Below are 12013 nucleotides of genomic sequence, written 5' to 3'. Positions count from 1 at the left end.
AAGTGGGAATGCTTTACTGCATTACCTAACAAAGAAAGTACTTTACTTGGGAATAACAAAGTTGTAAATTATGGAAACTGCTGAATTCCATGACACTGGTTGTACCCAGCTTTCTACGCCTCTTGTAACAAAGAAAACTTAGCACACAGATATACAGTGGGGCAAAAAAGTATTTAGTCAGTCAGCAATAGTGCAAGTTCCACCACTTAAAAAGATGAGAGGCGTCTGTAATTTACATCATAGGTAGACCTCAACTATGGGAGACAAACTGAGAAAAAAAAATCCAGAAAATCACATTGTCTGTTTTTTTATCATTTTATTTGCATATTATGGTGGAAAATAAGTATTTGGTCAGAAACAAAATTTCATCTCAATACTTTGTAAAATATCCTTTGTTGGCAATGACAGAGGTCAAACGTTTTCTGTAAGTCTTCACAAGGTTGCCACACACTGTGGTTGGTATGTTGGCCCATTCCTCCATGCAGATCTCCTCTAGAGCAGTGATGTTTTTGGCTTTTCGCTTGGCAACACGGACTTTCAACTCCCTCCAAAGGTTTTCTATAGGGTTGAGTTCTGGAGACTGGCTAGGCCACTCCAGGACCTTGAAATGCTTCTTACGAAGCCACTCCTTCGTTGCCCTGGCGGTGTGCTTTGGATCATTGTCATGTTGAAAGACCCAGCCACATTTCATCTTCAATGCCCTTGCTGATGGAAGGAGGTTTGCACTCAAAATCTCACGATACATGGCCTTATTCATTCTTTCATGTACCCGGATCAGTCGTCCTGGCCCCTTTGCAGAGAAACAGCCCCAAAGCATGATGTTTCCACCACCATGCTTTACAGTAGGTATGGTGTTTGATGGATGCAACTCAGTATTATTTTTCCTCCAAACACGACAAGTTGTGTTTCTATCAAACCGTTCCAGTTTGGTTTCATCAGACCATAGGACATTCTCCCAAAACTCCTCTGGATCATCCAAATGCTCTCTAGCAAACTTCAGACGGGCCCGGACATGTACTGGCTTAAGCAGTGGGACACGTCTGGCACTGCAGGATCTGAGTCCATGGTGGCGTAGTGTGTTACTTATGGTAGGCCTTGTTACATTGGTCCCAGCTCTCTGCAGTTCATTCACTAGGTCCCCCCGTGTGGTTCTGGGATTTTTGCTCACCGTTCTTGTGATCATTCTGACCCCACGGGGTGGGATTTTGCGTGGAGCCCCAGATCGAGGGAGATTATCAGTGGTCTTGAATGTCTTCCATTTTCTAATTATTGCTCCCACTGTTGATTTCTTCACTCCAAGCTGGTTGGCTATTGCAGATTCAGTCTTCTCAGCCTGGTGCAGGGCTACAATTTTGTTTCTGGTGTCCTTTGACAGCTCTTTGGTCTTCACCATAGTGGAGTTTGGAGTCAGACTGTTTGAGGGTGTGCACAGGTGTCTTTTTATACTGATAACAAGTTTAAACAGGTGCCATTACTACAGGTAATGAGTGGAGGAAAGAGGAGACTCTTAAAGAAGAAGTTACAGGTCTGTGAGAGCCAGAAATCTGGATTGTTTGTTTCTGACCAAATACTTATTTTCCACCAGAATATGCAAATAAAATGATAAAAAAACAGACAATGTGATTTTCTGGATTTTTTTTTCTCAGTTTGTCTCCCATAGTTGAGGTCTACCTATGATGTAAATTACAGACGCCTCTCATCTTTTTAAGTGGTGGAACTTGCACTATTGCTGACTGACTAAATACTTTTTTGCCCCACTGTATAAGATGTAACTCCCTGTGTTATTGCTTTTATGAATAACACTTATGAAGCTAATACTAAAATACAAATGATCAAAGATGTATAGGGAGATTTAATTGTCTAAATAATAATCAAAGCGAAGTATAAATATTTACCATGACGCTTGTCTCTTGTCCTCCTGCATCGGATCATCTCTTCCATCCATAGCCGCAATATCTTTTCCCCAATGTGAAGCTGTGTTTTTTTTGCCTTTATCTGGATCAACATGTTAGGCTATGGGTTGAACTAGATGGACTTAGTCTTCCGTTACTATGTTACTATGCTGTGCACGTCACTCACTGTTTGGTGGAAAAAAATCTAGATGTGAATGTAAGAAATGAATCTTTAAGGATTCTTTACGTCCAAGATCCTTATGTTTTAATGAGATTTTCCACCAATTCTTCATAGTTATCTGCCCTTGAGTTTCCCAAAAATTAGTTACCACTAACACAAATGCTACCCATGCAGCCTTTTCTTTGCCCTGCAACAAACAGACCCCTCTGTCCTTGTTCAGACCCTTCTGTACTCCTCTTCTGCCTCCAGACCCCCTCTGTCCTCCTCCTCCAGACTCCCCTGTACTTGTTCAGACCTCTCAGCCCTTCCTGCTCATCCCTATCATTCTGTCTTTCCTCTTCCTCCAGACCCTTGTGTCCTTCCTCCTCCTCCAAACCCTTCTGCCTTTCCTCCTCCTCCAGATCCTTGTGTCCTTGTTCAGACCCCCTCTGTCTTCCTCCTCCATACTCCTCTGTCCTTGTTCAGACCTGTCGGACCTTTCTCCTCATCCCGACCCTTCTTCTTTTCCTCTTCCTCCTGACCCTTCTGTCATCCTCATACAGACTCTGCTCTCCCCTCCAGATGTATTTGTCCCCTCCAGGCTCCTCTGTCTTAACCCCTCAGACAATTCAATCCCCTCAGACCCCTCTGTTCTCCTCCAGACCCCTCTGTCCTCACCGGACACCTCTATCCCATCCAGGCTCATCTGTCCCACCCCCTCACACCCCTCTGTCCCCTCCAGACCACTACAACATGCCTTCTTCTTTCTTAACTGTGGGGGCTTTTATCTTTTTAGAGGTATGTGGACTGTATGTAGATTGGTTATGAGCTTAATAAAGGACGATTCTGCACCTTTTTAAAGGGACAGCGGTGACATTTACAGTAAATCCAAACGTCAACATAAGGCTTGACATAATGTCACACGTTCGGCTGCGCCACGTTCCGACCTTTATAGAGCGGCTGATGTTTGTCATCCTCTGAGTGTCTGACCTATCGTCCAGTGATACATGAACCTGGGAATTACGTGACCAGTCATTTATTGCTACCGACCTTAAAGCAGAACTCCACCTAATATTAGACTGATGACCCCCTGATAGGAGAATGGAGTCCAAACCACAGTGTGACAGTGACTACGGGGACATTACAAAGAGAAGGTTCGGGGGTTGTGGGTCCCTGTGATGTATAATGACAATGAAGCCAGAGAAATTCAGGAACTCGGCACCAGACGTCCTCCTTTTGGTAACGTTTAGTGCAGAAAAGTCACAACGTTTCGGCCATGCAGGGTCTTTATCAAGCTATAGAAAAAGACAGATCTGCTTGATAAAAGGATCTGCACGGCTGAAACGTTGTGATATTTCTGCACCAATAAAGTTACCAAAACGAGTACGTCCACAGACAGCAGGGAGGCGCAGGGGACAGCAGGGTGGCACAGGGACAGCAGAGTGGCGCAGGGGACAGCAGAGTGGCACAGGGGACAGCAGAGTGGCACAGGACAGCAGGGAACTGCAGGGTACAGCAGAGTGGCACAGGGAACTGCAGGGTACAGCAGAGTGGCACAGGGACAGCAGGGAACTGCATGGGACAGCAGAGTGGCACAGGGACAGCAGGGAACTGCATGGGACAGCAGAGTGGCACAGGGACAGCAGGGAACTGCATGGGACAGCAGAGTGGCACAGGGACAGCAGGGAACTGCAGGGTACAGCAGAGTGGCACAGGGACAGCAGAGTGGCGCAGGGGACAGCAGAGTGGTGCACAGGACTCATGTATTGCAAGTGACAAGCCTGCACCAGGCTTCATTGTCACTTTCAGTAGAGGAGTCCTGTGCACCACCCTGCTGTCCCCTTGTACATGTCCCCAGTGCTGGCTGCAGCCATTATACATACGGTTGGCTCCAGAAGTTTATTTCATCACTGGTTGAAGAGCTTTGGAAATTGTCTCAGCAGTGAAGATCGTGAAGATCACTGGGCTCTATGGTGAAAGTTGCCCACAATTCCCCAGAATGCAGTGCAACAGGATAGCAACAACTTTGCCGATTGTCCTAATTCCAAGTTACACGTGAACTGTGATTGTGATTCCACAATATTGGGCCGGATCACGGTCTGTGGGCGCCTTGGGGTATATAACTCATCCAACCAACAGGTAAAAATACTGCAAGTGTATTGAAAACGTGCCCAAAAATTACCAGCACAGTGTCTATGGTCGGCCCCTGTATAGAGGAAAATGCTTACACTACTCCATGGTTTTCCTGTACTCCTCTGCATTATGGCTGGCCGTCTTCGGAGAGTTATAGATCCAGATTCTTGGCCTTTCTATCTAAATAACTCCTATATTAAGGCAGAAATGTCCATGACAGTCCACGTGCCCCCTTGGATCTTCCTTCATAGGATAGAATAATCCTAGAATGAACAGTGACCCATATCATGGATATATATCTGCTTTTCAAACCCTCTAAAGAAATTAACCTTGCAAGCATCGAAGGTGCGAGTGGGCTGCCATGTGGGCATCCTGGCCCTCCAATGTCAGACACGTCTGTAATAATAACCCACATGACAGAGGGGCGCAGGTAGGTTTGGGTGAGCAGAGAAGTGGTTTTGTAGGTTTCTGTGCCGGTGGGCGACCTGATCTCTGTAGCCGCTGGCAATGGCGGCAATTTCCTCTTTGGGGCCTGAAACACAAACTGCTGCTCCAACCAGTGAAATACTCTGCAGACTAATGGGATTGGGGTCATGTATGGCACAAGAGGGGATAGAGGCGTCACCTGCGATCTGTGCATTCTTCTATTTACATAATATCGGTGAGTGATACATTGTATCACAGCGAGTAGCAGATTCTCTATGGAGAGGACCCTTTAATGGTTGGGTAGTGTTTATAATAGACGGTTGATTTGGGAGGCTCGGCGCGTCGCTGCAGACATTTTGGGAACTCACTGACTCTGCGGTCGCTCGTATAAACTTGTTTCATTTGTTGAGAATCGGAGCTGAGAGATTTACAAATCATTTGTGAGAGCTGGATTTCCAAGCGCCATTTACATAACACCCGGAGGTCTGATCTCCATATATCATCTCTCCTGGTGAAGCTGCTCTGGATTAAGGGGCTTTATCATCGGCAGATAAACTCCAGGTTAAACTGATCCGTGATTATCACTATTTTATTAAACTTCCTGATGGAGAATGTGGAAATCTGGTTACCAAGCCATAAGGGGTTAAATCTTGAGTCACTTTAAGGGGGCGCAGCAATTAAGATATTGCAACATTTGTACCAATACCTTATTTTAAGAAAAGAAAAAAATCTACAATAATATTGATCAAGAGAGGCTGGTACATTTTGGTATCGTCTCCGCTGCACATGGGAACAGTTATAAAGAAATATTGCGCAAATGATCAATCTGGCGCAAGTTACAGCTGCTCTTCACCATGCGCCCGTGTTTAGACTCTTTTCAAAAGTGTCTAGGAAATAATGGAGCCGTAGATCCTTTTGGCCACATTCATCTTTGCATTTCCGCCAATATTCTTTTTTGAGTGACTAAATCTCAAATAAAGAACTTTTTAAAGTTGCCTTTTTGTTGTTTAGTTAATTTCCTTATTTTTCCTTCAGTGTGGTTTTTACAGATGTTTTAATTGATTCATCAAATACATTTTTTTTTTTTTTTTTAAATCACTAAAATTTTTGCTCAGATGTTCTTCAGTTCTGCCTTGTGCACAGGTTGTGACATTTTGCAGAATATACGACTTTTCCTTTTAAAAAGGCACAAATTTTTTTTTTTAAAAAAATAAAGACCGTTGTTAAATTCTTGGGGCATTTCGATTAGTAAACCCACTTCTTTTGTGTCAGTTTATGGGAACCCTTTTCGTTACATCCAGAGGCAGAAAGTCTGTACAGAGGGTTTGTTACAATCGTATCCAGTCCAGAAAAAAATGTGCATTATCAGCAGGACAAACTGCTTGTTACAATGTGTCAGTCTGGAGTCCAGGCTTTATAACTCACAGTAGACTGACTGAAGCATCAGGTCAATATTCCCTGACAGCAAGCAGATATCTTACACATGGTGAGAAATTGAAATACAAAGTTTATTCAGTTTTTATCTTGCATTTTAATATGAAAGAGAAAAAAAAGGTGTTTTTTCAGCTCAGCCACATGTAGAAAGGAATCCGGAGGCCAGAGGTGCAGCAGGAAAACCAATCGAACACGAAGGAAGGTCCAGCTCCAGGACAGCCATAAAAAATATATTTTTTATTCATAATTCATTTAAAAAATCTTTTTCATACAATCAGCATAAATGTCACAAGCCCCCTATGGTGGGGTGTATAGTAGCATACGTGTTTCAAACCTTGCGATTCTTAATTATTGCAATGATAGGGCTTTTGACATTTATGCCGATTGTATCAAAAATATATTTTTTATGAATTTTGAATAAAAATATTTTTATGGATATCCTGGAGCTGGACCTTCCTTCGTGATCGATTTTAATGTGAAAAGTAACTGAAATGTGAACCTGTAATTTAAAAGGGTTTGTCTACCTTCAACCTTTATGCTATGAAATGTTTCATAACTTGTGCTCCCAAGTATTAGATCCCCATTTAGCTTCGGAATATATACCCCCCCCCCCCCGATCCCAGCCTCTGACCCCCGTCCCGCCAGTGACACAGCCTCTGACCCCATCCCACCAGCCTCTGACCTCCATCCCGCCAGTGACACAACCTCTTACCCCCCCGTCCCACCAGTGACACAGCCTCTGACCCCCGTCCCCCCAGTGACACAGCCTCTTACCCCCGTCCCGCCAGTGACACAGCCTCTGACCCCCGTCCCGCCAGTGACACAGCCTCTGACCCCCGTCCCGCCAGTGACACAGCCTCTGACCCCCGTCCCGCCAGTGACACAGCCTCTGACCCCCGTCCCGCCAGTGACACAGCCTCTGACCCCCGTTCCACCAGTGACACAGCCTCTGACCCCCATCCTGTCAGTGACACAACCTCTGACCCCGTCCCGCCAGTGACACAGCCTCTGACCTCCATCCAGCCAGTGACACAACCTCTGTCCCCGTCCCGCCAGTGACACAGCCTCTGACCTCCATCCCGCCAGTGACACAAAATCTTACCCCCGTCCCACCAGTGACACAGCCTCTGACCTCCATCCCGCCAGTGACGCAACCTCTTACCCCCGTCCCGCCAGTGACACAGCCTCTGACCCCGTCCCGCCAGTGACGCAGCCTCTGACCCCGTCCCGCCAGTGACGCAGCCTCTGACCCCGTCCCGCCAGTGACGCAGCCTCTGACCCCGTCCCGCCAGTGACGCAGCCTCTGACCCCGTCCCGCCAGTGACGCAGCCTCTGACCCCGTCCCGCCAGTGACGCAGCCTCTGACCCCGTCCCGCCAGTGACGCAGCCTCTGACCCCTGTCCTGCCAGTGACACAGCCTCTGTCCCTCGTCCCATACAGCCTCTGACCCCTGTCCCGCCAGTGACACAGCCTCTGACCCCCATCCCACCAGTGACACAGCCTCTGACCCCCATCCCACCAGTGACACAGCCTCTAACCCCGTCCCACCAGTGACAGCCTCTGACCCCTGTCCCGCCAGTGACACAGCCTCTGACCCCTGTCCCGCCAGTGGCACAGCCTCTGACCCCTGTCCCGCCAGTGACACAGCCTCTGACCCCTGTCCCGCCAGTGACACAGCCTCTGACCCCTGTCCCGCCAGTGACACAGCCTCTGTCCCTCGTCCCATACAGCCTCTGACCCCATCCCACCAGTGACACAGCCTCTGACCCCATCCCACCAGTGACACAGCCTCTGACCCCATCCCACCAGTGACACAGCCTCTGACCCCATCCCACCAGTGACACAGCCTCTGACCCCCTCCCGCCAGTGATACAGCCTCTGACCCCGTCCCGCCAGTGACACAGCCTCTGACCCTCGTCCCGCCAGTGACACAGCCTCTAACCCCGTCCCCCTGTCCCACCAGTGACACAGCCTCTGACCCCGTCCCACCAGTGACACAGCCTCTGACCTCCGTCCCACCAGTGACACATCAGGACACAGGTCCGCTAAGCACGGTGACTCTCCACTGCTACATCGCTGCGTAATGCAGGTGAAGGGGTCACATTGTGACTAGCGATGTACGACGACCACGAGTCAGAAAAACTCCCACTTGCGGGTCACAATGTGGGACTGGGATTTTGGCAGAGATTTCCCTTGATGGAGGCCATGGAGCTCGGACGTCTCCGTCTTTGGAAATCATCGGTATCCATGTCTTTATGATATTAAATCTTCTTTTCTTGCTTTACAGCGGATCTACATCCCCGTCATCAGTGACCCGCTGTGCGCACCGCAGACCCTCCGCCGGGGTCACCGTGACTCCATCCACATGCTGACAGCCATCTCCTGGTTCGTGGCCCCCGGTTGTGATCTGACAGATTTACAATGAGGAGTTAATGAGATTCCCATATTCATGAACCGCTCCGACTTCCTGAACCCGACGCACCTAAATCCGGTGAGTGTGGCAGTTTTGTTTTTTTTTCTCACAAGAGTTGAGGAACAATCCGTTGCGAGGCATACAAATGAGTGTCGCACCTCGTCTGCCAGCGAGAGCTGACACAGCCACACATCAGCTGCAGTCACAGCAGCAACAGCCGTCACTTAACCCCTGCTGGCAATGGCAGCGGCGCAGAGTGAGGAAACACTACAACTCCCATCATGCCTTGGGATCCCGAACAACAGCTGGCGGCTCACAGGTTACCGATCATATATAGCGTCGGGATCACATGAAATCTGCACATAATATCCAGGGACTCTGCTTTTCTCATCATTTACCCATCTAAGGTCGAGTCTTCTGCTCCGATTACATCCAAAGCTGCATTCACTGTTCTGCAGGTTCCTTTTAGCTCAAAATCTCTGCTTGGTGTCAGTGAATGGAAACATTCTTGTGTGCATCCAAAGCATTGGCGGACACAGACAGAGCAGGATCGGGCCCCTTGCAGCCCAATAGTTCATGAAAAAAGCACAATCCCTCCTGCTTTGGAGCTGGATGTGGCCCCTTTACATTTTGGGCCCCTTTGCAGCTGCACAGGTTGCACCGATGATATGTCCGCTCCAATCCAGAGGCAGAAAACCTATAGAGAAGTTTGCATGTAATGGAACATATCCACCACATATTTCACAACGTCCCCGAATCAGAAGCTGCTGGCGACACATGGTTATATTGCTGCAAATTCACCAATGCAATATAAAAAGGCATAAAAATCTACAACAGAAAATGATTTTCTGCAGATCTGAAAATCCACAGAAGTTAATAGTTCTTGCGGCTGTTACAATTGTATCCAGTGACTTGATACATTTTGTATCAATAGTAACAAGCTCTCAGGGCAGGAGAGATCCCTGCTGATGTGTTTATATCACAGAGGATTGCCTGGATGGGAGACATTTGTAGCAAACCCTCAGCTGTGTGACTGGGACTAGATCCAATTGGGTTTTTAGTGTGTGGGCGTAACTTGTTCTTGTAATATGTGCACAAGTGTGTCAGAAAGTCCTTCGCTGCAGTCATGATGTGGAGCCATGGGATGGCGCTAGTGATAATGTGAGGAGGTGCAGTGCTGGGAGTTGGGGTATCTCCTGGGGGCAGGCTGTACCTCTGCATATCCTTAATTGCCCCACCGTGCAGAGATCCTGCCGCAGATTACGGCGAGTGCTCTTTTCTTGTGCCTCACACCCCTAAACTCGCATCTAGTCACAGCGACGATTGTGACAAGTGAACACAATTACCAATTTCACCTCTCAGCTCCTGCAAAGAGTGAGAAAAAAAGAGCATTGAGGAGAGAGCTCGAGAGAGCAGCGGAAATGTGACGAGCGGGAGGAGCCGCGGCCACGAGGATTCTCTCCACCAAGGGCCCGGCTCATCGCTTGTTTGCTTTCTTAAGTCACTTTCCTTTTTTGCCTTGTGATGTTCATTGACGATTTTTGTTCCAAATTTTTAAAAATGTTGCACGCGATTCGTGAATTTTGTGCAAAATCAGAATTGCTTTTTACTTTTGTGTTTTACTCCATTTGCTACTTTTTAGCATAAAAATTCACACGTTACAAAAATTGCACCAAAATATCTGGCATACATAAAATGACTCTGGGGACGAGGGGGTGAATAGAGAATATTTGCACCAAATTTGTACGTCATTTTTGTAGAAAGTCGCAAATTTGCTGAACACATCTGAAAACACCAAACTGTGACGAGAAGAGCACCAAACAAAAAAGGAAAGAAAATGTAAAATGAAGCGCTAATTAAAAGATGAATATGGTGCAAATGAAAAGCACCAAAAACTAACAAGAAAAGGCGCAAATAGAATGATGAGTCGCGTCCTCGAGTGTTCGGGTTAGATGGCTACACAATGCACAGAGCAGCCGCTCCTCAGTGTAACGTCTTCTGCTTGCTGTCAGTGAATAGTGACATTCTTAGGGGCCATTCACACCTACATTGTGGCGTCCATGTACATCAGCCAGAACTCTCCTGCTGCAGCCGATACCAATGGTGACCGGCGAACCTCATTGATGGGTCCGTCAGATTTAGCCAACGTGTCCACTATGTCATGTTTTACTTTATATTTTCCATCTAATATAAGAATCTGCAATTACTTGTCACAGCTGAGTATTTTCTACACTTGTATCCAGTCTGATCCAGACACATAAGCAACTCACTTCTGTTTGTTACAGTGTATCAGTTATCGGTCCGGGTAAAATGTGTCAGTCTGGAGACCACTCGGTGGATTTGCTTTCATTTTTGCTTATTGTTTAAGGTTTCCTGGCGAAGGAACTATGGAGAATATCTGTGCTCACAATGAGAACCGCCATTCTTTACACTGCTGGTGCATCGCATGATCTGACATATAGGAGCACTTCAGTGAGAGCTATACAATATATATAAAAACACAACCTAGAAGTCACTGAAGTGCACTCCACCTTCACATAGTGTCACATTCAGTATCAGACCTCTGTGTCCGCTGTCCACGGTCCTGAAGTCGGAGTGTGAGATAAAAATAAATATTAACATGGTAAATATCATCTGCTCTGGATTGAGGGATCCTTCCTGCGCTGTGTCGGACCAGAGCAGACATGATTCCTAAGGGAAAATGTCAAGGAAAGTTAATTCTCAAAAGAGACATTTACATCCAGATTCAGGGTTTATAATAAGTATCAAGAAAAGATGGGAGCGTCAGTAATCCAGGATAGGTGGGACAGACAGAGAGCAGACCACAACTGAACAAGCCAAAACAATGTATCAACAATGTAACCGGCCACAGTATCAACAATGTAACCGACCACAGTGTAACAACAATGTAACCGACCATAGAGTAACAACAATGTAACCGACCCTAGCGTAACAACAATGTAACCGACCACAGCGTAACAACAATGTAACCGACCACAGTGTAACAACAATGTAACCGACCCTAGCGTAACAACAATGTAACCGACTACAGCGTAACAACAATGTAACCGACCACAGCGTAACAACAATGTAACCGACCACAGCGTAACAACAATGTAACCGACCACAGCGTAACAACAATGTAACCGACCACAGCGTAACAACAATGTAACCGACCACAGCGTAACAACAATGTAACCGACCACAGCGTAACAACAATGTAACCGACCACAGCGTAACAACAATGTAACCGACCACAGCGTAACAACAATGTAACCGACCACAGCGTAACAACAATGTAACCGACCACAGCGTAACAACAATGTAACCGACCACAGCGTAACAACAATGTAACCGACCACAGCGTAACAACAATGTAACCGACCACAGCGTAACAACAATGTAACCGACCACAGCGTAACAACAATGTAACCGACCACAGCGTAACAACAATGTAACCGACCACAGTGTAACAACAATGTAACCGACCAGAATGTCGCATTCATATTTGACGTTTGGTATGTTACCAGTGGTTGGCAGTCGGCACGTGCCGGT

At 46.9% G+C, this 12013-nt stretch overlaps 1 protein-coding gene across 3 annotated transcripts in view; it reads left to right on the top strand.

Annotated features, from left to right (window-relative positions):
* LOC143787808 (contactin-4-like) overlaps positions 1 to 12013 on the top strand; it is a 179832-nt gene that overhangs the window by 47535 nt on the left and 120284 nt on the right. For all 3 annotated transcript variants that reach the window (XM_077276876.1, XM_077276884.1, XM_077276878.1), the window contains one exon: positions 8333 to 8536. The gene's annotated coding sequence lies outside the window, so the exon portion shown is untranslated. The remainder of the gene's footprint in view (positions 1 to 8332; positions 8537 to 12013) is intronic.

Source organism: Ranitomeya variabilis, chromosome 8, assembly GCF_051348905.1.
Source record: "Ranitomeya variabilis isolate aRanVar5 chromosome 8, aRanVar5.hap1, whole genome shotgun sequence".
Classification (NCBI taxonomy): domain Eukaryota; kingdom Metazoa; phylum Chordata; class Amphibia; order Anura; family Dendrobatidae; genus Ranitomeya; species Ranitomeya variabilis.
This window is presented reverse-complemented; position numbering and strand designations above follow the sequence as displayed.